This window comes from Gobius niger (genome assembly GCF_951799975.1).
Source record: "Gobius niger genome assembly, chromosome: 18".
NCBI lineage: Eukaryota > Metazoa > Chordata > Actinopteri > Gobiiformes > Gobiidae > Gobius > Gobius niger.
In genome coordinates, this window is record NC_136869.1 from 2750583 (window position 1) to 2778114 (window position 27532).

Genomic DNA, 27532 nt, shown 5'->3' on the forward strand with positions numbered 1-27532 from the left:
TTCCTACACACGACAGTGGAGCTTCTTCTTCTTCAGCGGTTAGTGCTCGTGCCTCGCAGCTCGAAGGTCCCGGGTTTGATTCTGTGTGGAGTTTGCATGTTCTCCCCGTGTCTGCGTACGTTAGTGGTACGTTATAAAAACATGTGCAAAAGGTTAATCCTCCAGCCAGGTGTTTCTGACCACCAGCCTGGCTCCACATCATGGAGATGGTCCCCGAGCGCCGGCCCATGCTGGAGCTCACTGCTCCTACAGGTCACCCCATGCGACACTGAGGATGGGTCAAATGCAGAGAACTCATTTCTCTACAGAGATTAAAACGGTAAAACTTAAAGGGGGGGTATTATGCAAAATCGACTTTTTCAAGCTTTACATTATGTTATTATGTCACTCCCTCATTAAAAACATGCCTGAAGTGTAGCCTTGGCACATTCACGTATTTTTGAGTAATCTGTAAAAACTCTGATGGCGGCCATTTTAGGGATAGGTTTGCCTGAGTCCTCCTAGGAACGCCCCCACCTCCTGGAGACGCCTCCGAGCTTTCGTCACCAGCCGAGTAACCAACCACTGCTCCTCAGCAGAACCCCCTCCCCACTGATGCCACAGACAGCGTGTGGAGGGGGCGTGTCGGAAAGGCTCAGAGGTTCTTAAAGAGACAGAGGCCTATTTCAAGACATTCACTACAGCCATTTTGAGAGAGACATTTTATACAAGGCTGTTATTCTAATTTACTGCATTTACAGACCAGCAGAAGGTTGGTCATCATTGTAGTGTGATATAGACTGGTGCTATGTGACTGAAAAAAGCAGAATACCCCCCTTTAACTTATGTTTCAAACACATATGACAGGCTTTCATGTTTTTTTTTTTAATGTTCCTAAATTCCATGGGATTATGCTTGTGGTCAGTATTAGTATTGTCAATAGTTTTTGTGAATTTTATGAAGGAAAAAAGATTAAGTTAAGTAACGAGAAGATAATGAGGACTACAAAAAAGCGCTAAAAAGTGACCAAAAAAAGCGACAAAAATGACAAAAATCCAGCAAAAAAGTTACAAACATCCAGCAAAAAAAGACAAAAATCCAGAAAAAAAGACAAAAATCCAGAAAAAAGTGACAAAAATCCATAAAAAAAGACAAAAATCCAGCAAAAAAAGACAAAAATCCAGCAAAAAAGTGACAAAAATGCATCAAAAAAGTAACAAAAATCCAGCAAAAAAAGACAAAAATCCAGCAAAAAAAGACAAAAATCCAGCAAAAAAGTGACAAAAATGCATCAAAAAAGTAACAAAAAATGTTACAAAAGTGCCATAAAAAGTGACAAAAACACATAAGGGAAATAAAAAGTGACGACAATGGCAAAGAGGAGAGAATGCACTTGGTTTTGGCGGGTGGTAAGAGGTTAAAAAGTACAGCAATGCATCGCAGTAAAAACACTTCAAAACAAAGACTTCAAAATAAAAGCACACACAAAAAAATCAAATCAAATGAACTGCGTGCAAATGTATCATCCTGTGACAAATGCATCAGATTACATGAATGTATTTATGTTCAGTTTCGCACGTGCTCCTCATCCATTTATTTACCTGTTCTCCGCCCGAGGTGCTAATCAGAGCGAAAGCTGAAAATCATTTGCACAATCATTGACAGAAAGTGAAAGGTACTGTTAAGTGTGGGCGCTGCTCAACCGGATTTTCAGCCTCACTCTGCCCCGTACACTTTATACTATCAGAAAAAGAAAGTGCATTTTATTTTAGTATCAAGCATGAGGCAAAGCGTTCCTGACTGATTCATGTTCTGCTATGTCTGCGCACGCTCTGTCCACCTGGATCTTATTTTCCTTGCTGTTGCACTGCGCTTTTGACGGTAACTGCAAACTTTTCAGTGTCAATTTTATTATGAAGTTAGTTGTGCGTGTGTGTGTGCATGTTGCTCTCCATTTTGATTTAACATTAGCCCAATACAGGTGAGAAAACGAATACGACAAAAAGAGGGATTTATCTAGATGTGTATATGCATATATATGGATATAGATATAGATATATAAAGAAACGAGTTATCTGCAGGCACTAAAATGTACTTTATTTTTTCAGATTGTTTGAATCACTAATTTAGCTTGAGCCCTTCATGCTCCAGTAAATGCTCAAAAAGGATCAACAACGCGCACCCTGTTGTGATGTATATGCCCTTAATGGGGGGAAATAAAACACTGCTTGGTCACTGTTTAACAGCTGGTTTAGTCTTTCCAATGAACACAAAATTACATGGACATGGATAAAAATATATTTTTGACGTCCCAAACTAAAAGGCACAGCTACGTGAGAATAAACCCTCTGTTTCTGTGACTAATGTCTTAAGTTTAGGCAAACAGAATTTTAAAAAGATGGAAATAAAGAAAATGTAGTGAATTTACCAAATAACACACAGAGCTGAAACTCTAAAGCTTAAAAACATGTGTTACCGGTATGTCTTGTAAGTTCATAGTATCTTTATCTACCTGTTACTATTGTGTGTTCATCTCAGCGGGACTTTCCTGGGTAAATAAAGGACCGCCTCCCTCAAATGAGTCAGTGAATAATTATGGCAAGATTCTTACAAACTACCTGTATCTGTGTCTACAACGAGCGGCTGAACTGTTTCTTGTTGATGTGTTTTATTTCAGATGAGGCAGAGGTGATGTCCTGTGACTTTAAGGCGAGTTGTCTCCTTCCCTGCAGCTTCCAGCCTGGACCTAATGTGGTCGTGAACTGGGAAAGGCCTGGGGTGGCTTATATCAGCCGGTACAGCGACGGCGAGGACCGCGGCACCCGGCATGAGGAGTACAGGGGCCGGACCTCTCTGTTTGTGCAGGAGATCATCCGAGGAAACGCATCGCTGCTGCTCAAAGATGTGAGACTTCAGGATGAAGGACTGTACCTGTGTTGGGCCAGCACCAGTGACGGCCTGAGGAAGACTCCCGTCAGGCTGAGAGTGACAGGTGAGGCTTGTTCCTTGTACTTCAGTAATGACTGGCACAGACCTGCAGACAGACTGGCTTGATGAGATGCCAACAGATAAGAATCTCACATTACTGTATTCATTGTCAAATTTTGCAACAGAGGCCCGAACACTCAACTGCGTAAATGAAATGGATGAATTAATTTAGTCTTAAATGTGGAGACTGTTGTGCCTCTTCAGCACCTGCTGGAAATAGATTCTATAAGAAGACAAAATAACCAAAACAGTAATGATCAAGCTTTGTGTCAAATGTTCTACATTTTTAGAAGAAGAAGAAGAAGTAGAGTTTCTGCTTGGATTTCTTTTCAGGACAAGGCCGTGGGAACCCAGGGTGCTGAGGGCGCTGCAGCACCCCCTGGTGGATAGTTTGTGAACTGCAGGCAATATTAACCCCTTAACTCCCACCTGAACCGAGCACATTTTCTCCAGCTTTACCCCAATCCAAAAGCTTCTGGAAAAAAGGTGTGAAAATAGCAACAAAACTGAGACGAAAACAATGATGAAAATGTGAAAAAAGTGAGAAAACATTGACGAAAAAGTGACAAAAAATGTACAAAAAATGACAAAAATGGGCAAAAATTTGACGAAAAATTGAGAAAGAAATGGACGAAAAAGTGATAAGAATTTGACAAAAAAATATGAATAATTTGACGAAAAAGTGACAAAAAGTCACGAAAATTTGACAAAAATGAGATGACTGCCCAACAAAAAAAGTGATGAAAAAAAATCTGATGATGTGAGGAAAAAGATCAATTTAGTTTTGTAGGTCTTAGCTTTCAAATGAGGCGTTACACTGGCCTACAGGATTTGGGTAAAGCTGAACTGGTGAAAATGCTCTCGTTTTTAGGCGGGAGTTGAGGTTAATAAAAGTATTTTGGGGGTAAATTTTGTCCCTCAGCGCCCCCTAACTAAAATATCTTCCCACGGCTCTGTTTCAGGATGTCAGAATAGCCTAAAAGAGCTGTTGTTTGGATCAAAACTGCCTCCCACCCTCATAGATGTTTTGCTTGAGGCTCCAAAGGTTCTCAATAGGGTTGAAGTCAGGGGAGGAGGGGGTCCACATCATGAGTTTCTCTCCTTTTATGCCCATAGCAGCCAGTGATGCAGAGGTTTTCTTTACAGCAGGACATGGTGCGTTGTCATGATGAAGATGATCCTGTTCGGGAAAACACAGCTCCTCTTTTTGTACCATAGAAGAAAGTGGTCAGTCAGAAAGAGGTCATTTTCACACTTTCAGGGATCCTAAAGGGGCCGACCAGCTCTCTTCCTATGATTCTGACTCAAAACATGACTCCGCCCCCTCCTTACTGACGTCACAGCCTTGTTGGGACATTGTGGCCATTCACCAACCATCCACTACTCCATCCATCTGACCATCCAGGGTTACACGGCCTCATCAGTGAACAAGACTGTTTGAGACTGTATGAGTCTTCATGTATTTCTGAGCCACTGCAGCCGTTTCTGTTCATCAGCTTCAATGAAACGTTTAGGGGAGGCCGGATAGAAGGTTTATGCACAACTGCAGCCTCTGGAGGGTCCGACACCTTGATGTTCTGGCGACTCCAGAGGCACCAGCAGTTTTGTTGCTGCTGTTCTCTTAATCGGATGTGTTTGTCTGGCAGAAACCGTCCTCATTGTGCCTTTATCTGCTCAAACCCGTCTGAATCAGCCACAAATCTCTTATCAGTTCGATGATTACGCTTCATCTTTCATGAAATATCTAAGGTTTTCATACCTAGACCAAGGCATTCAACTATTTCACGCTTTTCATCAGCAGAGAGATCCTTTTTCTTTCCCTTATTGCTTGAAAATGATGATCCGCTTAATAATGTGGAACGTCCTTTTTCAGTAGTTTTTCCCTTAACTGGGCTTAACCTGAAAACTAATCATCAGGTCTCTGAGATTAATGTCAGTGATTCAAAGAACCTGAGAAACAATACCATCCATGAGTTTCATTGAAATACAATACATATTTCTGTCTGTTGCAGCTCCAGTCGTTGATGTGAGTCTGGAGCTGAGAGGAGAGCAGCTGGTGTGTAGATCTGAGGGGATCTACCCTGAACCTGCTGTGGCCTGGACGTTCAGCACTGGACCTGCCCCTGCCCCTCAGACCTCCATAACTCCATCAGAGACTGGACTGTTCTCTGTGGTCAGCTCTGTGCCTCTGACTCTGAGCGCGCCACTGAAGTCCCACTGTTTTGTCAGCACTGAGCACAGCAGGAAGAGAGCCACCTACAGGAGGAAAGGTGAGTGTTAATGTCATGTAATAATGTCATATGACTATAGAGTCCCATCCTGGAGCCGCCACCCTAACGTTTAGGTCTAGGTTAATTTTTTTTGTACCCGTGGGTAAATTCGTCTTGCAATTCTGAGAACTAGTCGACACATTAAAACACATTATACAAAGATAAAACATCACACATATTTAAATATAAAACTTGTAAGTGCTCCAGATACTAACAGGATGTGCCTTTGGTACAGAAACAACTGAAGTTTAAGCCACTTGACAGTAACAAAGATTAAAAAAAACGTGTCAGGGGCAATTTGATCCCGACTTGTTCATAAAGGAAATGGCAGCGGGAACAAAGCTTTTCTTAAAACGGTTTGTGTGGCTTATTGGCATCAAAAACCGACGCCCAGACGGAAGCATCGAAACTCTGAGTGCAAAGGATGCTCAGTGTCTTTGACGATGCTTCGTGCCGTCCTCTCTAACTGTCTATCCTGCAGAAAGTCCAACCTGGTCTGAGGCCGAGGACTTTACTTGACCACTTGACCAGCTGATTCAAGGCGTTTTTCTTTCCAACAGAAGAGCTCCCGTACCAGGCGACCAGGCAAAAAGCTCGGGTCGCTTTGATGAACGCCCGACAGAAAAGTGTCATCACAGTTTGATCTACATGAAAGAAGGACAATTTTCAAAGACAATACAGTCGTTGGTGACCCTTTTTACAAACAGCAGCACAGTTTTCATTAAAATTCAGTTTGCAATCTATAATTGTTCCAAGATACTTGTAGGACTCCACACACTCCACTTGTTGTCCCTTTATATATGTTACAACGTGGTGGAGGGTTTGAGCACCAGAATGATCCAGGAGCTCTGTTGTCGGGGGCTTCGTGCCCCTGGTAGGGTCTCCCAAGGCAAACAGGTCCTTGTTGACGGGTCAGACAAAGATTGGCTTATGAGAGACGAACAGGCCTGAGAACCGTGAGGCCGTCCTTCTGTGGACCCACCACCTGCAGGAGGAGCCATAAGGGCCGGGTGCAATGTGATTTCCAACAGCAAAAAGACATAGGGCAGCTTTAAGTGTGATGTAATTGTTACTGGGGGCAGTGAGCAGCTGAAAATACTCCATCTAAAAATCAGTAATAGAAAGTGTATTTTTGTTTGTATTTTTTACCCCTTGACCTCTAGTTTCATCCCTTCTACTTAAGTAAGGACATGTACAACAGGTCTTTGATTGCAATGATTGAACATCATAAAGTTGTGTTTCATTATAATCAAATCTAATGCAGCGCTGAGTGACTGGCTGATGCCTCTGGACCTCATGGTTGGTCGGTTTGTGAACATTAGTCACGACACAGTCATGACACTTTTGCTTTTAGACTAAATTATTCCATTCTTCTTCGTTTCAGATGACATCCGTCTTTCAGACTCTTTGACAGTTCCTTGCGCTGAAACCACAGCTCCAGTAAAGAGTCTGGTCTGGAAGTTCAACCATGAAAAGATCATCTACAACAAGACCGGAGCTGAAGTATTCTACAGCGATTTCTGGTTTCGGTTTGTGGCTGGACTGACGGAGTTTAACGGTCTGGTTTTGAAGAATCTGACCCTGGATCAGCTGGGACTGTTCTCCTGTGAGGTCATCACTGAATATGAGACGTTCATCACGGCCACAGAAGTGACGGATAGAAAGCCAGGTAAGGCCAGTCCCGTGAATCCTATAATCTTTCTCTTGCAACACAGACATCATTTAACTCACAGAGGGTTAAATGAAGTTTGTAGTTTGTCCCGTGAGAGCTTAAAAAGGATGGAGCTGAGATGCTGCAGGAAGAACATGAGGATGGAAACGAGCAAAAGATGAGACTGAACAAGGAGAGCAGTGCTGTCTGTGCTGCTTGTAATAATCCACGCCTCAGTCGACCTATAGTAACTGGTCACTGTCACATGGTGCAACATGCAAGATGACAGTCTCGTTTGGACCAATGCTGTTCGCACCCACAATGTTCAAGAATTATCTGAAACTTCATAAACCAAAAGACTTTCTTTCATGTGAAATATCCACAAACCCTGCCCAAACCTGGCTAGCCTCCAACAACAATATGCTGGATTTAGCTCAGAAATAATTGTCTAATACAGTGGTTTCCAATTGTTTTTTTTAGAGCTGTGTTCCCATAAATAGCACATATGATGAAATATCTATTTTATTGAGAATTAAAATGAATTCAAGCACATGATACACATCATGGGTAACCATTATTTTTTTTTTTTTTATATATATAGTTCTTTATGAGTTTTGAGCTGGGCTTTGCTTCCAGGCCCCGCCTCTGCACTGTCAAACCGCCGGTGGCTGCAGATCCAAATGCGCTGGTTTAAGTTCTCATTAATGAGACAGTGGCGCAGATGGTAGAGCGGGTCGTCTCATGATCGGAAGGTCGGGGGTTCGAATCCCACCTCCAGAAGGTGCACGCTGTCGTTGTGTCCTTGGGCAAGACACTTCACCCACATTGCCCCCAGTGTCTGCGTACATTGGTGTATGAATGAGAGTATGAATGGGTGAGTTGATCCTTGCTTGAAAGTGCTTTGTGTGCCTAAAGTAGGTGGAAAAGCGCTATATAAGTTGAGACCATTTACCATTTAATGTCAAGATGATTTATACACAGGACATTACAAGCCTTAAATGTAACAATCTAAAGCCGCCTTTCTCTGTGAGCGCGGGTTGGGGAACGACGTGGCCACAGACACTTCGTTTCCCCTTGATCCTGTTGCAAATCAAAGGGTCGGCGGACGCTCTGGCTCTGACTATAATGTTTTTTTCTGGCACAGAACTATGGACAATCCTGGGTGGTGTCCTGGGTGGAGTTCTGCTGGGGGTGATCGTGTTGATTTTCATTATCATCTTTCTGTGTCGACGACGTCTGAAGGTACAAATATCACATCACTCTTTTGAGGAATTATTAACAAATTGTGAAAACGTTTGTTTTGACAGTTGACATCGCAAATTCTGCCGTAAAATATTGGAGCAAAAACAATGTTTAATAATAAAATGCTCACTCGTGGTTGTGTCCATTTCGACACAACTGAAGCTGTCCTTTACATTGTACAGGAGTCTAATTTAAAGCTCTTGTTTCAGTGTGTTTCTACCAGAAGAAAACGGTCTAATATTGAACAAAAAGGCAGAGAAGAAGAAGCTGCTCCTGAACTAAACTCTATGTACGTATTTACTTTGAAACACATTTTCTCTGGATTAACCCCTTTACTCCCACCTGAACCGAGCACATTTTCTCTAGTTTGGCTTTACCCCAATCCAAAAGCTTCTGGAAAAAAGATGGGAAAATAGCAACAAAACTAAGACGAAAACAATGATGGAAATGTGACAAAAAAGTGATGAAAAATTGATGAAGGAGTTGCAAAAATGTCACAAAATTGTCACAAGAAATTGACAAAAAAATTAGGAAAAAATGACAAAAATGTGACAAAAAAATGTCAAAAAATGTGATTAAAAAAGACGAAAAAATGACAAAAATGTGACAGAAAATGACAAAAAAAACGGACAAAAATGTGACAAAAATGTGACAAAAAATGACAAAAATGAGTTGAATACCCAACAAAAAAATGATGGAAAAAAAAAATCTGATGACGTGAGGAAAAAGATCCTCTCGGTTCAGTTGGGAGTTAAGAGGTTAAACTGATTTACTTGATCTTGTTTTTCAGGGATCAAAGAAGATCTGTTGTAGTTGAAGAGTTTCCCCTGCAGTCAGAGGACTTCAAACTAAATACTGACCGCACTGATGAGGAATCTTTTTACGAGAGCCAGAGCACAGACACTCCTCGTGGGTCAGTTGGGTGCGAAGAGTCTTCTGGATATGGACAGAGCGGTGTGGACAGCAGTTCAAACAACTGAACGTACAAAAATCACTCAGGGACCAAGATGATGATGAGATGTTTTCAACAAGCTGTGAGGAGCTGCAGGGATAGAGTGTGGAAACCCGACGGGACCAGTCGGAACTTGACGGGCTCGGGTCGGACTCGGACACATATTTAGAAATGATGTTCGGGCTCGGGTCGGACTCAGACTCATCAGCGCGATAAAAGGGGACACTAAGCAGTAGTGGCGGGGGAGAATTGCGTCCTCACACCTCCCTCCTCTTCGAATGCTGCTGCCTGGAGCGATCGGAAGGTTGTGGGTTCAAAGCCCATCTCCCGCAAAAAATGCACACTGTCGTTGTGTCCTTGGGCAAGACACTTCACCCTCCAGTGTCTGCGTACATTGGTGAATGAATGAGAGACTGAATGGGTGACTGGTTCTTTACTGTAAAGGGCTTTGGGCCTGGTAAAGGTAGAAAAGCGCGATATATAAGTTGAGGCCGCTGTGACTGAATGGCATTGACCAGTATTTGCGTCGCTGTTTTATTAATGTATCCATACATCCATTTTCTTCCGCTTTATCCGGGGCCGGGTCGCGGGGGCAGCAGTCTCAGCAGAGATGCCCAAACTTCCCGATCCACACACACCTCCTCCAGCTGTTCTGACCCCGAGGCGACACCAGGCCAGCTCGGAGACATAGTCCCACCCGTGTGCCCTTCCACGAGGCCTTGTCCCACTACAGCTGGGCTAAGAATTTGGGCTAAAAATAAGTTTCCACACTATTGATCAATGATCAACACTATTCTGATCTGCACCGGTCACTATCAGTGATGTGGGGACACGAGGAACAGAAACCGGAGCAGAGAGCACAATGTGACGCTCTGCATAGACAGCCACATGTGCACGACAGATCAGAATCAGAATAGTTTTTATTGGGTGTGGGAGGGCACAGGCCTTATAAAAATATTGTGATTTTAATGGTGTCGGGCTTGGTCGGACACAAATATCTTGATGCCCATCGGCCTCACTCTATACAGGATACAAAAAAGGGACAAATGAGGAGATGGTGAAAGACTGTTGTGGACCGGAGGGAGCTGCTCAGGAGGAAGAGGAAGGAGGAGGAGCTGACCAGTGCAGGACACCACGCTCTGACACAGGGACAGGGAGACGGTGCGTTGTTTCAGAGGAGCACTGAAGGCACTCCGGTTTCTCTTACCTCCAAAAGCACTGTGTCAGGACTAACCAACGCCTAAATTAAATTTTGTTAAGGTTAGCACTTAAAGAGCTATTTTGTGCTTTTTTCAGTCCCATAGCACCAGTCTATATCACACTACAATGATGACCAAACCATCTGTTGGTCTGTAAATGCCTTGTATAAAATTGCTCTCTCAAAATGGCTGTAGTGAATGTCTTGAAATAGGCCTCTGTCTCTTTAAGAACCTCTGAGCCTTTCGGACACGCCCCCTCCACACGCTGTCAGTGGCATCAGTGGGGAGGGGGTTCTGCTGAGGAGCAGTGGTTTATTACTCGGCTGGTGACGAAAGCTCGGAGGCGTCTCCAGGAGGTGGGGGCGTTCCTAGGAGGACTCAGGCAAACCGATCCCTAAAATGGCCGCCATCAGAGTTTGTACAGATTACTCAAAAATACGTGAATGTGCCAAGGCAACACTTCAGGCATGTTTTTAATGAGGGAATGACATAATAACATGATGTAAAGCTTGATAAAGTCGATTTTGCATAATACCCCCCCTTTAAAGCACTTACTTACTGAAATGTTAAGGAGGAAAAGATGATGACGGTGAGAAGGGAAAGCCTCTTTTTTATAATCGACGCCGTTACACACTAAGCAGTCATAGGGCACAACACACATGCAAGATGACGGTTGGGTTTGGACCAACACTGTTCTTGCGCCGAGCGGAAGATCTGCATCTGAACAAATTGAATGAACAGGTTATTCCATGGATGGGTTTCTTCTTCCCTGGTTCCACTTTTACACATGGATCACAGAGTCCAGATCTTAACCTTAATCTCTGAAGACAATGTGACATAACCCAATATGAACTGTGGAAAAGTACAGCACTGAACTGTAAAGGAAAACACGACTACGTTCTAAATATTTTTGTACTGCTAAATGACACACATTCTCTTGGATTAAACGGTAATTTGATGTACGTTGACCTTGAGAGTCATGATATTATTTGTTTAGACTGTGCTTTTGCAGAATCCTAGAGTTTCAAACAATGAAGGCTCGGTCTGTATGATATTGAAATGACCTTATTGTGATTTTATGATACTTGGGATTGGATTTGGAATTTTATTTTAAAAAAAGAAGAAGAAAAAATAGAAATTATTGAGTTTATTGTGTATATTTTATTTTAGTTCCTTACCATCCACCACCTGTAACTTGTGTTGTACTCACACAGATCTCCCACATATTTTCAGAAACTACATGGTCTTAGCTTTCAAATCAGGCATTACACTGGTCTATAGGCTGTGAACAAAAACGCAACAATGTGACAAAAGAAAGCGATGAAAACATGTCAAAATATGACAAAGACACGACATAAAAGCAACAAAAACACAATTAAAAAAGCAACAAAAAAGCCACTCATTATGTTTGGATCAGTTTTGTAGGTCTCAGCTTTCAAATCAGGTATTACACTGGCTGGAAACTCGTTTAGATTTGGGGGGATAATGGAGAAATGTCCTTCATGGTTTAGGTGGGGGTTAAGAGGTTGAACATTTCAGTATAAATTGCTAAACTCACACACTTGTCATGTGTAATGTAGGTCAAATCTTTTGCCTGACTTTCTATTGGCTACACATTTCAATAAACCAGTTGATGGAAAGTATGAACGAAAGAAGAAGTTCACACATAAGTGTGAACTTATGTGTGAACCAGAGGTGGGCCTTATGTGTGAACCCCCCTGTATACCAGCCTTGTACCACCAGAGGTACACGAACATTAAACTCTTTAACCTCTTACCACCCGCCTCAACCAAATGCATTCTGTCCTCTCTGGCCATTATATAGGTCTGTGTAACACCTCATTTGAAAGCTAAGACCCACAAAACTGATCTTTTTCCTCGCGTTGTTGCTGTGTTGTGTCACCTTTGTTATGTTTTATCTTTTTTTAATTTTGGTCACATTTTTGCTGAGTTTTTGTCACATTTTTGTTTCCTTTTTTTTTTTCACTTTTTGGTTGAGTTTTTGTCTTTTTTTTGCTGAGTTTTTGTCACATTTTTGTTGAATTTTTGTCTTTTTTTTGTTGAGTTTTTGTCTTTTTTTTGTTGAGTTTTAGTCATTTTTTTGCTGAATTTTTGTCATTTTTTTGTCACATTTTTGTTGAATTTTTGTCTTTTTTTGTTGAGTTTTTGTCATTTTTTTGTTGAATTTTTGTCATTTTTTGTCACATTTTTGTTGAATTTTTGTCTTTTTTTTGCTGAGTTTTTGTCACATTTTTGTTGAATTTTTGTCTTTTTTTTGTTGAGTTTTTGTCATTTTTTTGTTGAATTTTTGTCTTTTTTTTGTTGAGTTTTTGTCACATTTTTGTTGAATTTTTGTCTTTTTTTTGTTGAGTTTTTGTCTTTTTTTTGTTGAGTTTTTGTCTTTTTTTTGTTGAGTTTTTGTCATTTTTTTGTAGAATTTTTGTCATTTTTTTGTTGAATTTTTGTCTTTTTTTGTTGAGTTTTTGTCATTTTTTTGTTGAGTTTTTGTCTTTTTTTTTGTTGAGTTTTTGTCATTTTTTTGTAGAGTTTTTGTCATTTTTTTGTTGAATTTTTGTCTTTTTTTGTTGAGTTTTTGTCATTTTTTTGTTGAATTTTTGTCATTTTTTTGTTGAGTTTTTGTCACATTTTTGTTGAATTTTTGTCTTTTTTTTGTTGAGTTTTTGTCTTTTTTTTGTTGAGTTTTTGTCATTTTTTTGTAGAGTTTTTTTCATTTTTTTGTTGAATTTTTTCATTTTTTTGTTGAGTTTTTGTCACTTTTTTGTTGAGTTTTTGTCATTTTTTGTTGTTTTTGTCATTTTTTTGTTGAATTTTTTTCATTTTTTTGTTGAGTTTTTGTCACTTTTTTGTTGAGTTTTTGTCACTTTTTTGTTGCGTTTATATCCTTGTTTTCTCATCATTTTTTGTGGCTGTTTTGGTGCTTTTTCCCCAAATAATCTTTTTGATTAGGGTAAAGCCAAACTGGAGAAAATGGGATCCGTTCAGGTGGGAGTTAAGAGGTTAAGTCACCTCGGGTAACGCGTTGGTGGGGTCATTCTCGGTCACGTCCTTTTGTAGGTTTAAGTTATTTTAGAAAGAACGCAGTGTAGGCCGCACTGATCAGTGAATTCAACCTCCATTGCCAAAAAATAAATAAATAAATAAATAAAAACTTCCGAACTTTTGAGGAAGACGCCTCCCCCTTTGGACTCACCGTATTTCCGGGGGCAGTGCCTTGGAGCGGACACTTTTGCTGCCCCTACATTTGGTGTCATTGCGCAGAAAACTGTCTCTCAAACTAGCGTACTGAGTGTTTTTATTTGAATGACCCAGATAGCCACGAGAAGTGCGAGAATTGTGCGTAAAAGGAGTTCTTGCTGTTGTGCGCCTCTATCCAAGCGTCATCGTCGTCAGTGGCACCAAACTACACCACCGCTGCAGCAGCGATCCACAGGTGATTCATTTTCAACTTTTATGTCATGTTTTGTATAGAACGTCATGTTTATGCGCTTTATTTGGCTGGTTTCGCCGTTTAAGTCTGCGCACGAACTTTCCCTCGCTGCTTTCTGACACTTTTATCCATTACCCACGTCTCTTGTTGCGCCGGTACGAGCTGTAGGCCTACGGGCGAGCGAGGCGACATTTTGATACAGTAAAGCAATTCAGAGGCGCGTGCGTGCGTGTGCCTGTGTGTGTGCGCGCACATGCCTAATGATGCAACCTTCAAGGCACACATTTCCAGAGGGCGCTTGTCAGGCACATTTTGAGGGAAAGCGGTGTTCATGGGTGTGTAATGAGGATAATGTAGTAAACACTTTATTAACTCATTGTTTGCTCAGAGAGTTTGACAACCTATAGTAATAATAGCCTACTATGGAACTGTTCAGTAACCTAATATTTATCTTCAAAACAGTTTATTGATTAAATATTCAATACGTCAGTAATAACTTTGAAAATATGTTTTCATCGTTTCTGTAGCTACAGCTATTCCTGTAGCTCCTCTTTTTTGTTTTGTGTTTTGCTGTTTCCTCCTAAATGTCCAAATGTGTTACTGTTCTATGGGACAGACACACATTTGTAGCTTAAATAGACTCTGCAGTTCTTTGTTAAATTACTTTTTTTGTAACATTCAGTTCAAAATGATGACTGTATTACATCATTTAAAGAGGGGGTATTATGCTTTTTTCAGCCACATAGCACCAGTCTATAGGACACTACAATGATGACGAAACCTTCTGTTGGTCTGTCAATGCAGTAAATTAGAATAACTGCCTTGTATAAAATTGCTCTTTCAAAATGGCGGTAGCAAATGACTTGAAATAGGCCTCTGTCTCTTTAAGAACCTCTGACCCTTTCCGACACGCCCCCTCCACACGCTGTCTGTGGCATCACAACAACACTGCGCTCGTTTTCTCCACAGTATTGAAACTACGATCGGTGCATTTTAATTTTTATTGTTGGAAAGGAGTTACTGTTTATCACTTTGTGAACAATGGCCACACAGGATATTATTTGGAAACAAACCTTCCACACCGGACGCTTGGAAGGGGCTCTTGCCTGAAAAATAACTGCTGTTTGGAGGCTATCTCTTTGCATCTGCCATGCCCTATGGATCTCTAACTATACCCCCATGGACGACACCAGGATCTGCAGGAGCCCATACGATTCAAAGACGGACATTATCTGTGCAAGTGGACAATGGTTTTTCGAGGTTACCCGTTAGCTTGTTATAATCGACTACAGCTCATTGTTGATGAAAAGTCTGTAATAAACCACAAATGTGTAAAGCCAGGCTCATTGTGTGATCATCGTAAAGGCTGCTTCGAGTAGTTGCCGGCTTTATTGACGTTATTTGTGCATAATATGCTGCCTGTTTTCAATGAATGTTGTGAAGGTGAAGGTTGTTAGCTTGTCGCGGCTAATAGTGCCTTAGCTCCGGGAGAAACCACTCGGCTACGACTCACTGTAGATGAAATGAGAGCAATAAACTACACAATCAACAAGCCAGGCTCCGTGTGTGATCATCATAAAGGCTGCTTCAAGCAGTTGCCTGTTTTGGTGACGTTTTCAATGCATAATATGCTTGTATTCAGTGAATTTTCCCGTTAGCTTGTCGCGGCTAGCTTGTTAGCTCCGGGAGAAAACCACTCGGCTATGACCCATTGTAGATGAAATGTGAGCAATAAACTTCCAAATCAACAAGCCTGGCTCCGTGTGTGATCATTGTTAAACGGTTCTTTATGTGTGTGGTGGTTCTATTGACTCTATTTGTGCATATTTCTCGTTTTCACGTGATGACTCGAGGTTTAGCTTAGCATTAGCTTTCTCCGGAGGCTCTGTGCATCATCAAGGCCCAGCGCAGAACCAGACACTGAAATAAGTGTTCTTGTCACCGGTTTTAATCCTGGGTGTTTCGGTAACAGAAACACTGATGTGTGTCTTTGTAAAAGTCTGCTGTGACTCCGGTTCACAACACATGAAGCTAATCCTCCATGATGACTCTGTTTACATCTTAGGGCTAGACACTGCGGGGAGGGGGTTCTGCTGAGGAGCAGTGGTTGGTTACTCGGCTGGTGACGAAAGGTCGGAGGCGTATCCTGGAGGTCGAGGGCGTTTCCTGAAGGAATCAGGCGTTTTATCCCTAAAATGGCTGCCATCAGAGTTTCTACAGATTACTCGAAAATACGTGAATGTGCCAAGGCAACACTTCAGGCATGGTTTTAATGAGGGAATGACTTAATAACATGATGTAAAGCTTGAAAAAGTCGATTTTGCATAATAGGCCCCCTTTAAAAACTAAGCTATACATTTGGATAGTCTCCTCTCCTACAGACTGAAACATTCAGGTCCTTGTCTCTGTCAGTTTGACCCACAGACGGAGGAGGAATCTAATAAAGTTTCCTGCTTCAATAACAACTGATCGGCTCAACATTAGATTTCTGTTTTTGTTAGCAATCAATATTCTTTCTGTCCGCCGTAAAGGGTGTCGAGGTGTGCATGGCCGTCTCCAGGTCGGCCCGACACAGGAAGGGCTTCACTTCAGACGGAGCCTGAGCTGAAAGAAGCTCGTCTCCGCCGCTGCACTGACCTGTGTGATGAACACGATGTGCAAAGAGACTGAAGTGTGTTGTGTTTTGCAGGAGGATCATGGGGAAGGAGGCCCTCATTGTAGGCACTCTGGCTATTGTTATTGCCATCTTTGGAGGTGAGTGACCCGCAACATGCAGCCCTGAGACAAACCTGTTGAGACAGTTTTAGAATTTAATATTAGAAAGGTTGGAGCTGAATTTCTAATTAACCAGGTATTCTGTCGCTGCTCACCACATAAAGGGGTTTTAAACATGCACATCTGCTTATAAGAGAGACCAGATGTTTGTCTCTACTCTGTGTTTGTGATTTTGTCTTGTTTTTCAGCTCCTCTTCGTGAAGCAAACCTCCCCTGGATTAATCCTCCTAAAGCAGGTTAATGCTCATTTAATTGTTAATCTGTAATAACTTTGTTTACACTGAAATGTTTACGCTAAAGCTTCATGTCAAAGGTCATGCTGAATAGATTCTCACTGGTTTAAAGGAAAGTTATGGAGGATTCTTTTCTAAATATTTCCCTGATCTAAATATTTCAGATCTGAGGTCAGCATGTTCAAAAAAATAAATAAATAAATACATCAACCAATGGTTTTGTATAGTCCAGTATCACAACTGGAGTCGGCTCACAGGCTGCACCAAACATTATGGCAATAACAGAGCAGTGAATAAGACAGTGTAAAGTTCAAGCTAACATAATGTCCAAATAAGCGTCGGCAGTAGGCGTTATCGAGCCCATGGGTGTCCCCCGTCTTTAGACTCTCCAACAAAAAAATAATAATAAACTAGAAATGCAATGGCTGCGCCATTGCGATTGACTGCGGAATTGCGGGAAGCGAATGCAGAAATTGCATAAACTGTTCAAATCGCATAAATTGCTTAATTTGCATAATCTAATTTGCATAAACTGGTAAAATGCATAAAATGTCATGTTGCATAAACTGTATTCACCTTATTCCGCCCCGCCCACTTTTGCCACTTTTTGCGTTGTCTCTGCGCCTCGTTGTCCAGACACTTCCGGTCGAGCGCGAAGCCCGTTCATTTTAACGGAGAACGAGGGAAAATATTCTCCGCTCAAATCTGATGTTTAGTCGATTGATTTGTGTAAAATGTCCAATGTTTGCAGTCAACACTGCACCGTTTCTCAGCGCGGCCGAATTTTTTTTTAATATTGGTAAATGGTCTCAACTTATATAGCACTTTTTCACCTACATTAGGCACTCAAAGCGCTTTACAGCAAGGATCCACTCACCCATTCATACTGTCATTCATACACCAATGCACACAGACACTGGGGGCAATGTGGGTGAAGTGTCTTGCCCAAGGACACAACGACAATGTGCACTTTCAGGAGGTGGGATTCGAACCCCTGACCTTCCGATCATGAGACGATCCTCTCTACCATCTGTGCCACTGTCGCCCCTTTACCGTTTACTGCATAAACTGTTCAAATTGCATAAATTGGTTATATGCGAAAATCCCTATTAAGTTGCATAATAGTGCTTTAAAATGCATAAACTGTTTAAATTCCATAAAGTGGTTAATTTGCATAATCTATTTTGCATAAAATGGTAAAATGCATAAAATGTCATGTTGCATAAACTGTATAAACTGCATAAAGTGGTAAAATGCATGAATGAGTTAATTTGCATAAATTATGTAAATTGCATAAACTCTTTAAAATTCATAAATCCTAAATGGCATAAACTCTTAAGTTGCATAAACGGTTTAAAATGCATAAACTGGTTAATTTGCATAAATTGTTAATATTGCATAAACTTTTAAATTCCATAAACTGGTCAAACTGTTGAAATGGCCTCAGTGCTTGATTGGCAGAAGCTGCACAAATGGCTGAAAGGCCTGGAGTTTCCCCATTGGCTGGATTCCCCCATACACACCAATGCAAAAATTTCAAACTCCCGTATAAAAAATACTGGAAAACTGCAGAAGAACATTTTTTTCTCAAAACCCACAAGTTGCAGAAGCTGAACATGCACAAAGTGCAGAAATTGCATAAAATGCAGAAAAAAGTGCAGAAAAGCATGGATTTGCGGCAGCCCCATTATAAGTCAATGGGAAAAATCTCCGACATTTTGGCCGATTGCGGAAAAAACGTAAGTTGCAGAAGTCCCAAAAGTAATAGCACCTTCTCCTCAACATGCGGAACGTTTTGATGCATAACTTGCATAAATTGCACAAAGCATGAAGGTGCTGAAAGCTCTAGAAAATCGGGAAAAAGATGGATGAGGAATAATAATAAAGAACATGAAAACCAATAATTGACTGCGGAAGAATTCCGCAGTCAATCAATAATGATTTTTAAAAAATCATTGTTAACTTATTAACCCCTTAACTTTACCCCAGTCCAAAAGCTTCTGGAAAAAAGCTGTGAAAATAGCAACAAAACTGAGACGAAAACAATGATGGAAATGTGACAAAAAAGTGACGAAAAATTTATGAAAAGGTGGCAAAAATGTCACAAAAAAATGACAAAAATGTGACCAAAAAATGACAAAAATGTGACAAAAAAGTGACAAAAAATGTGACAAAATGTGACAAAAAGTGACAAAAAAGTTACAAAAAATGACAAAAAAGTTACAAAAATGAGTTGAATACCCAACAAAAAAATTATGGAAAAAAATCTGATGACGTGAGGAAGAAGATCCTCTCAGTTCAGGCGGGAGTTAAGAGGTTAATAGTTACAAATACATGATGATCATGACCAGCATCATTAAACATATGGCTTTCTCATCATGCAAAATATCTTTTGAAATTGGTGTATACGTTTCCAATGACGTCACTCATAATTCAGGCCGCCATTTTGAAGCATGTAGCCCTTAGCCTCAGCACAGTAAACACATTTGGTTCACGTCTATGAACTCTCAGAGGAAGAACTAGAGTCACAGCTCAGCTCTGACCTCTGACCTCTGTTACACGTTGTGTTGTTTGGCTCTTTCTCTTGCAGAGGTTTGTGTGACCTGTAGCTCCACAGACGTAACAAATGTTCTCCAGGGATTTGTGCTTTTTAGTGACGTCAGTAAATATCAGCTGGGCTCATCTGCATGAGCTGATGTTTCTGCTGTAGCATCAGCTTTAAAATCTGAGGGCAGTTTCTGGAGCAGAGATCAGTGATGTGTTTAAGACAATACATTAAATCCTACCTTTAAAGAAGGGACATATTTTGCCACTGGAAATGACCGAAGGTATGCTCTACTGAAAAGTACTAGTTTGGAAAAGGTAGCAAAAATGTGCCCGGGGAGGGGATCTGGCTCCTGGACTATTTTGGCAGATGCTTCAGGAAGAAAGTGGCAGGTCAGGCTTCCCATTTCAGCAGATGTTGGTGTTCAGTATTTGGCTCATGGATGTGACAAAGAGGTTTCCGTAACAGTTGAAGTGACTCCAGAAAGGAAGGAAGTACAAACCCTTCGCTGTGGATGACTGACTGAGACCGCTGTTATTCAATCCACTCACCTCCGTCTTATTGTTTAGTTCAGCGGTTCCTAAACTGCGGTCAGGAAGACGGTTTCGTAAAAAGTAACAGACAGTCTTAATGTTTTAATTTTAATAACCATGTGAAGAAAGGTTGTTTTGACTTGACCTGAACTTATCAACTCACATAACTCTGTTTATTATGTGTGTGTGTGTTACAGACATGAATGTGTCCTGCAGCTTGAAGCAGACGTGCACTTTACCCTGTTCCTTCCAAGGGGAGTTTAAAGAGGCTTATTGGAGACGGGAGGACAGCCAAGTACCGATCATTGTTAAACCTCCAGAGCCGTTGTCCCTGCATCATGACTATAAGAATAAAGTCTCGATGCCTGGAGGGGGCACTGCACTAGAGATCAGAGGAGTTCAGCTGAAGCATCAGGGCCTGCACAGATGTTCTGTCACCCCCAGGACCGGGGAAGAAATCAGCCAATTCGTCTACCTCAATGTGTACAGTGAGTGGACGGTTTCAGTGTGTGAAACATTTCCTCCAGGATATCTGCTTTTATACCTGCCTAAAACTACTACTAAAACTAAATACATTTTTACCCTTAAATCAAACGTGTCTTTGCATTTTACATTAGCCGAAACCAAAACAACGTTGGGGAATAAGAAAAGACTTAAAATAAACAGTCGTCTGTAATGTCTGTTGCAGCTCCAGTCGTTGATGTGAGTCTGGAGCTGAGAGGAGAGCAGCTGGTGTGTAGATCTGAGGGGATCTACCCCAAACCTGCTGTGGCCTGGACGTTCAGCTCTGGACCTGCCCCTGCCCCTCAGACCTCCATAAATCCATCAAAGACTGGACTGTTCTCTGTGGTCAGCTTTATGCCTCTGACTCTGAGCCCGCAACACAATTACAGGGTTAACGTCAGCACTGAGCACAGCTGGAGGAGCGCCACCTACAGGAGGAACCGTAAGTATTACGTATGTCTTCAGTCAGTTCAGTTTAGTGTCCTACTCAGACGGAGCAGGAGCCGGTTTTCTGTCTCTGTGTAGTCGTGTAATAATGTAATATGATCACAGAGGGACAGAAGTGAGTACTCAGTTACATTTACTCAAGTACATCACTTAATCCAAGTATTGTATTCTGAATACTTGGGCAATTAATCGAAATCGCAATCTCTACTCAATCAATCAATCTCTAGGGCTGTTAATGACCAAGATTGTCATGGTCGACCAAAAACGTGCCCTGAGGAGCGATTAGTCGACTAAAAGGGGGCGTGGCATGACACTGGCAAAACGACAACATTTCTGACCCAAACTGCGCTCATAAGACATAAAACTTTAGGAGCTTGTGCTGTAACTGCTGTTTATACACAGAAGCAACATAAACGGTGCATTTCTGTGTAAAAAGTCACATTAATCTCACCTTTAATCTCAGACTCCAGCTCCTGCCTCACTCCTGCTGCTGGACGTGTGGTTTACACACACACAGGTTTACAGCCATTTCTTTGGCAGAAACTGTACCTAGTTTGGGACTTTAGACGAGACAATGGAAGATTTTTGTGCGTTAAATGTAATCGAAAATCGAGATCGATCAATACGGGGAAAATAATCGTGAAAATCACACAGCCCTACCAAGCACACATGTGGTGTGTATATATGGTGAACAAATGAATTTCTTTATATTTAGTTAGAAATGCCGTGTGTGCTGCTTACACACCAACTTTTTCTCTCCCGATACCGATACTGAGGGTTTGAGTATCTACCGATATCCGATATTAACCAATACCAAGAGACTTTCTTAAAAGTGTCTTTCTCTGAGAGAGAAAAGGGTGACTGGTCCCCTTCTCTCCATTTTAAGATCAATAAAGTGTGATATTTTGTTGCAGGTCAGTTATCTGTTTTATCTATTAATAAACTAATGGAAAATATTTTACAAGGATCACTGGGCTTTTTGATAATTTGGCTACATGAGTTCTAAGCTTCAAAACGACACACAGCATGTCCATATTCACTTTGATTTAGTGAGAGCCAGAAGTGATGTCGGTTTGGTGTTTTATATTTGTAGCTGATACCTGATATCAGCATGTTTTCCTGGTGTCATCTCTGATATCCGATCAGTATAAACATCAGCATCAGATCCCTCGCCCGCCTGTTATTAACTTATTCACCACTAACTAGGAAGGCACTAAAGTACTTTACAATCGGACACTAGGAACGGTCATTTGGATATTTTCACGCTCGATATCATGAAATATGAAGCTAAATGTAATGATGAGTCCCTTAATGTATCCCCTTGGTTTTAGGAAAGTATCTGTGTTCTAAACACTCTCAAATGAAAGAGTAACTGTACCTGAATACAGTATTTAAAATATGTATTCTAAATGTATGTATTCAGTTTCTTTAAGACACTGACTGTATCTCAGAGCATCATAATTACTTTTAGTTCGACTAAATACTTTGTTTCTTCTTTGTTTCAGCTGACATCCGTCTTTCAGACTCTTTGACAGTTCCTTGTGTTGAAACCACTGCTCCAGTAAAGAGTCTGGTCTGGAAATTCAACCAAAAGATCATCTACAAAAGGACCGGAACTGACCAGTCCTTTAGTGGTTTCTGGTCTGACTTTGTGGATGGACTGACAGGGTCTAACGGTCTGACTTTTAAGGATCTGACCCTGGTTCAGCCAGGACTGTACTCCTGTGAGGTCTCCACTGAAACTGAGACATTCATTGTAGCCACAGAAGTGACAGAAACACCAGGTAAGACCAGTCTCATGAAACCAGAGTCATTCATTCATTTATTGAAGATTTAAAAGCTGGTTTATGTCCTAAAACAAGAGACTTGTGTCATGTGAAAAGCGCTAAACCAATCAGATTCCTTTCCATATGCTGCATTTAGCTCAGAGCTGAGTTTCGAATACACAATCTCATGGCTTAAAGCACATAATGCAAACATGGACAGACTTAAATATTGAAAGGATTAATTTTTTTTTTTCTGGCTCAGCGCTTTGGTCCATCCCGGTCGGAGTTCTTCTTCCAGTGGGAATCGTTTTGATGATTCTCTTATTCGTGTGTCGACGACGTCTGAAGTCATTTGTAAGAATCACTTTTTTTAAATGATTTTTATGGAATTATTAACATGTAAAATGCAGTGACATACGGTGAGTTTGCAGCTGGTGAGGCACATGTTACAGACTCCAATATAAAGTCAACAAAACCACAGGAAAATGCGTCTTGATAGTGTGTGAATATTCTTTACGAAAGGGATAATGTATAGAACGCTGGTCATTATTGGAAAACAAGTAGCACCAGGACGAACTGGACTTGTATCGCCCTGAAGGTACTTATTTTCCGATAATGATAAAGAAATAAACTTCATGCACTTTCCACAGAGACGGTGTCCTCGATGTTAGAGAAACAACAATGGTGTTGGAGAGGATAGATGAAGAACAGGCGGCAGTCTGGATGTCTTATACAGGAGAAGTTTATTTACCATCGGTGCGGGACCCGGAGACATGAACTCGTGACATTGCGCTAGTCCTACCATTCGAGTCCGTCTATGCTTCCACAGAAGAGGGATAAATACCCTGTCAGAGCGTCAGACTGATACGCAAGCATTCAGTGGCAAAGAGTGGGCGCCTGAGCACCACAGTCAAGGCTATGCCAGAGATAGTACGACTTTACAGCCTGACCCAGTATGATAAAGGCGATTTAATGTTATCCTCTAACACTCGACTACTGCGTGCGGAGTGATATGAAAGACCTGTATTACAAGCACAAACTCCATTGCTATTGTCATTATTTTTGTCAGAGGTCCTCTATCAGAAAAGAATGTAGAACGTTGGAAAATCCCATTCAAGTCCATAGAGCGTTCTACATGCGTGAAGAGCCGTATAATAAACTGAATTTTCAACTTAAATTCTATCATGATATTGCAAATAAAACTAAAAAGGCAAGTGCACAGCCGGGCCTCGCGCTGCTGCCACTTACACTATAGAGGTCTGTGTGGTGCATTTCATCCTCACAAAGACACAGCGCCCCCTTCACAACTTCACAAGCTGTACCTCAGGGCTTTCAGAAACTGGTTTAAATCAAATGAACAGGTCAGACGATAGAAAACCAAAGCTCCCATCAAATAAATATTTACAAATGTATTCGATATTTTGTGGAAAGGCTCACTGTTGCTCCGCCTTCCTTCCCTATCATCGAAAGGTTTATAGTTTGTTGTATTTGTTTAGTTTTTATTCATATTGTTTCATTTTTTGACCTCACTGACAAAATGGCATTCACTTCTAACAACAAATTATTAAAACTTAAGTTGTGTTTTTTTGGTAGTTGACCCCAAACCTGTTTGCAGTGGCAGTGCTGGGTTGAGAAAACATGTGAATTCATTAATTAAAGCACAAAAAAAAAGAAACAAAAACAAGAATCAGTTTCCTCTCTTTAATTTTATTTGCAAATGTGTTGTAACATGTGTGCTTTGGGCTGTTGTGACTGGCATCATAGACACCGGTCGTGGTTGTTGAAGCTGTGCCTTACATTGTACATGAGTCTGACTGAAGCTCCTGTTTCAGTGTGTTCCGCCCAAAAGAAGACGGTCTAATAATAGAGACGGAGGAGCTGCTACTGGACTAAACCCTGAGTATGTATTTACTTTGAAAACACAATAACATTTTATCTGCATTAAACTGATGTCCTGAATCTTGCTTTACAGGAATCAGATAGAACTTAAAGTGTTTCCACAGCAGTCAGAGGACTTCAAACTAGATATTGACCAAAATGAATCACGGGACTCGTTATACGGGAGCCAGACCACAGACACTCCTCATGGGTCCGTTTTGTCCGAGTCTTCTGGATTTGGACACAGCGATCCGGACAGCAATTCAATTTACTGAATGCACAAAGAGTCAGGAGCCAACAGAGACTTCCTGAATTCACCTGAACCAGCCGTGAGCGTCTCATTCCCTGGCTTTGTTTACTCTTTTGGAATAGTACACAGCCTGACCAACCAAACGAGAGCGACCTGAATGTAGCTAAAGCTGTGCAGGTGCGACGATGCATCAGTTTTGCAACGTTTTGCAGGACGATACGATAGCAAAACTTTTTATTCCGATAGCAATACTTTTGATGACATCATGCATATTAATGAGGTAGCTGTGCTCAGTTCACCTTATTCCGCCACTTTTGCCTCTTTTTGCTTTGTCTCGGCACTTCCCTTGTCCTGACACTTCCGGTCGAGCAAAGCCTGATGTTTAGTCGATTGATTTGTGTAAAATGTCCAATGTTCATTTGCACCGACATGTCAACACTGCCCCGAAAAGGGGCGGGCACAATTCATGGCGCCGCCTACGCGAGCCTCCGGAATAAGATGAACAGAGGCCAATAATGATGAAGAATCCAGTCTGAACAGTAGAGGGCAGCACTACAATTTAAAGCACTTGGACCAAACACTGGCACATAAATATATTAATAATAATCATGAATAGGATTAATTTAGGGTTGATTTATTCCTTTTTATAAACAGGACGGTGGTTTCTTGTTTATCCATCCATCTTCTTCCACTTTTCCGTTGCCGGGTCGTGGAATTTACGTTGCTCCTTCTGCAGGCAGTGGGTCCACAGAAGGACGGCCTCATGGTTCTGACCGGGCCTGTTGGTCTCTCATAAGGGGCTTCTGAACCGCTCTTTGTCTGACCCGTCACCTATAGAGTTCGGGAAAGTCCATAGTTACCATGGAGATCCGCCATCTTTGCAGCTGTTAGCATACATTTCCATAGACTAACATTAGCTAAAAACAGTATAAAAAGTGGAGAAAAAAGCCGTGGAACAACTCCGTTAGCTGCAGAGTTACTGCTGGTAAATACATCTAGTGTTTTAATGTTTCTCCAGTTTGGCTTTACCCCAGTCCAAAAGCTTCTGGAAAAAAGCTGTGAAAATAGCAACGAAACTGAGACAAAAACAATGGTGGAAATGTGACAAAAAAGTGAGAAAACATTGACAAAAAAGTGACGAAAAATTGATGAAAAAGTGGCAAAAATGTCACAAGAAATTGATGAAAAATTGACGAAAAAATGACAAAAATATGAAAAAAAAATGTGATAAAAATTTGACAAAAAAATTGATTTAAAAAAAAGACTAATAAATGAAAAAAATGTGACAAAAAATGATAAAAATGTGATAAAAATTTGACAAAAAAATCAGAAAAAAAAATGGACAAAAAAATGACAAAAAATTTGATAAAAAACTGACGAAAAAATGACAAGAATGTGACAAAAAATGACCAAAAAGTTACAAAAATGAGTTGAACACCCAACAAAAAAATTATGGAAAAAAAATCTGATGACGTGAGGAAAAAGATCCTCTCGGTTCAGGCGGGAGTTAAGAGGTTAAAATAACCGTACATTCATATAAGCTGTGCCTAATACACCAGTGTTGTTTTTATCAACAAAGACTAATTTATTACATGGACACGCCTCTTTTTAACGATGACGAGATGAAAAACGCTCTGACGAGACGTTCATGAGTTTACGTAGACGAGACCAAAATGGGAGAAAGTGTTTTATTTGACGATCATGTTTTTAAATGATTGTAAAGTTACATTGTTGTTCACTGTTTGCTGTACTTTACATCGGAAAGGCACTGAATGTGTGTTCATGTTTTATTTATTTATGTTTTATTTATTTCCAGAGCATTAGGACCAAACATTTATAGCTTTGCCTCGGAAAATGTGCTGGTGTCAATTATTGTCTTGGATTTGTAAATTATTGAAAAATATTGCACAGTTTATGTACCATCAAATTGTACTTTTAGTCACAAATACAGTTTCATATGGACAATTTTTTTTAATTTGTCCATATGAAACTGTATTTTTACGGCGACCTTGAGTTTCATGATTTTATTGTACTTCTAGTTTAGACTGGACAGTGACTTGAGATCCTGATGCAGCTGTACTTTTTAAGAACCCTATAGTTTCTGTATGATATTAAAAGTACTTTACTGCCATTTGACGATGCTTCTGATTAGATTTGCAATTGTATATTTTAAAAAAAAGTCTGTTGTGTATTTTAAAGTTGGCCAGTTCAGAAACATAAACCAGTTTCCTGCCATTCACCACCTGTAAGTTGTGTTTTACTCACACAGATCTTACACGTGTTTTCAGAACTTAGCTTTCAAATCAAACATTGCATCATAAAAAACAGAGAAAATCACAAGAAGTGCTGAAAACAAGCGACAAAAATACAGTATGTCCAAAAAAGGGACAAAAAGCAATCGAATAAGCATCAAAAACAACACTAAAGCCACTACAAAGCGTTTTTTTAAATCCATTTTGTTGGTCTTAGCTTTCAAATGAGGTGTTACACTGGCCTATAGGCTGCAAACTCTTCAGTCAATAAACTTGGGTGGAGAATGGAGTGTTCTGGGATAAGGTGGGGGTTAAACATTTCGGTATAAACTGTTCAACTAATTTAAAATCTCTTCTTCGGTCACATCCTTTTGTAGGCAAGGCAGGTTTATTTGTAGAGCACAATTCATACACAAAGTGCTTCACAGTTGCATAAAATTACAAGAAAACAGATCAAATCAATAAAACATCAACATAAAGCTAATCAAGTAAAAGGCAAGAGTGCAGATAAAATACTCGGTCATATTCACGAGCAAAAAGAACTGTTTTCAGCCTGGATTTGAACATTGTCAGAGTTGAGGCCTGTCTCACATCCTCATGAAGACTGTTCCAGATTTTAGC

The 27532-nt window shown here is 40.8% G+C and overlaps 1 protein-coding gene across 1 annotated transcript in view; it reads left to right on the top strand.

The window, feature by feature from the left end:
- Window positions 1-27532, top strand: part of LOC306977781 (hemicentin-1-like) — a gene marked incomplete at its 3' end in the record, with an annotated part of 211392 nt that overhangs the window by 43979 nt on the left and 139881 nt on the right. The window lies entirely within an intron of this gene.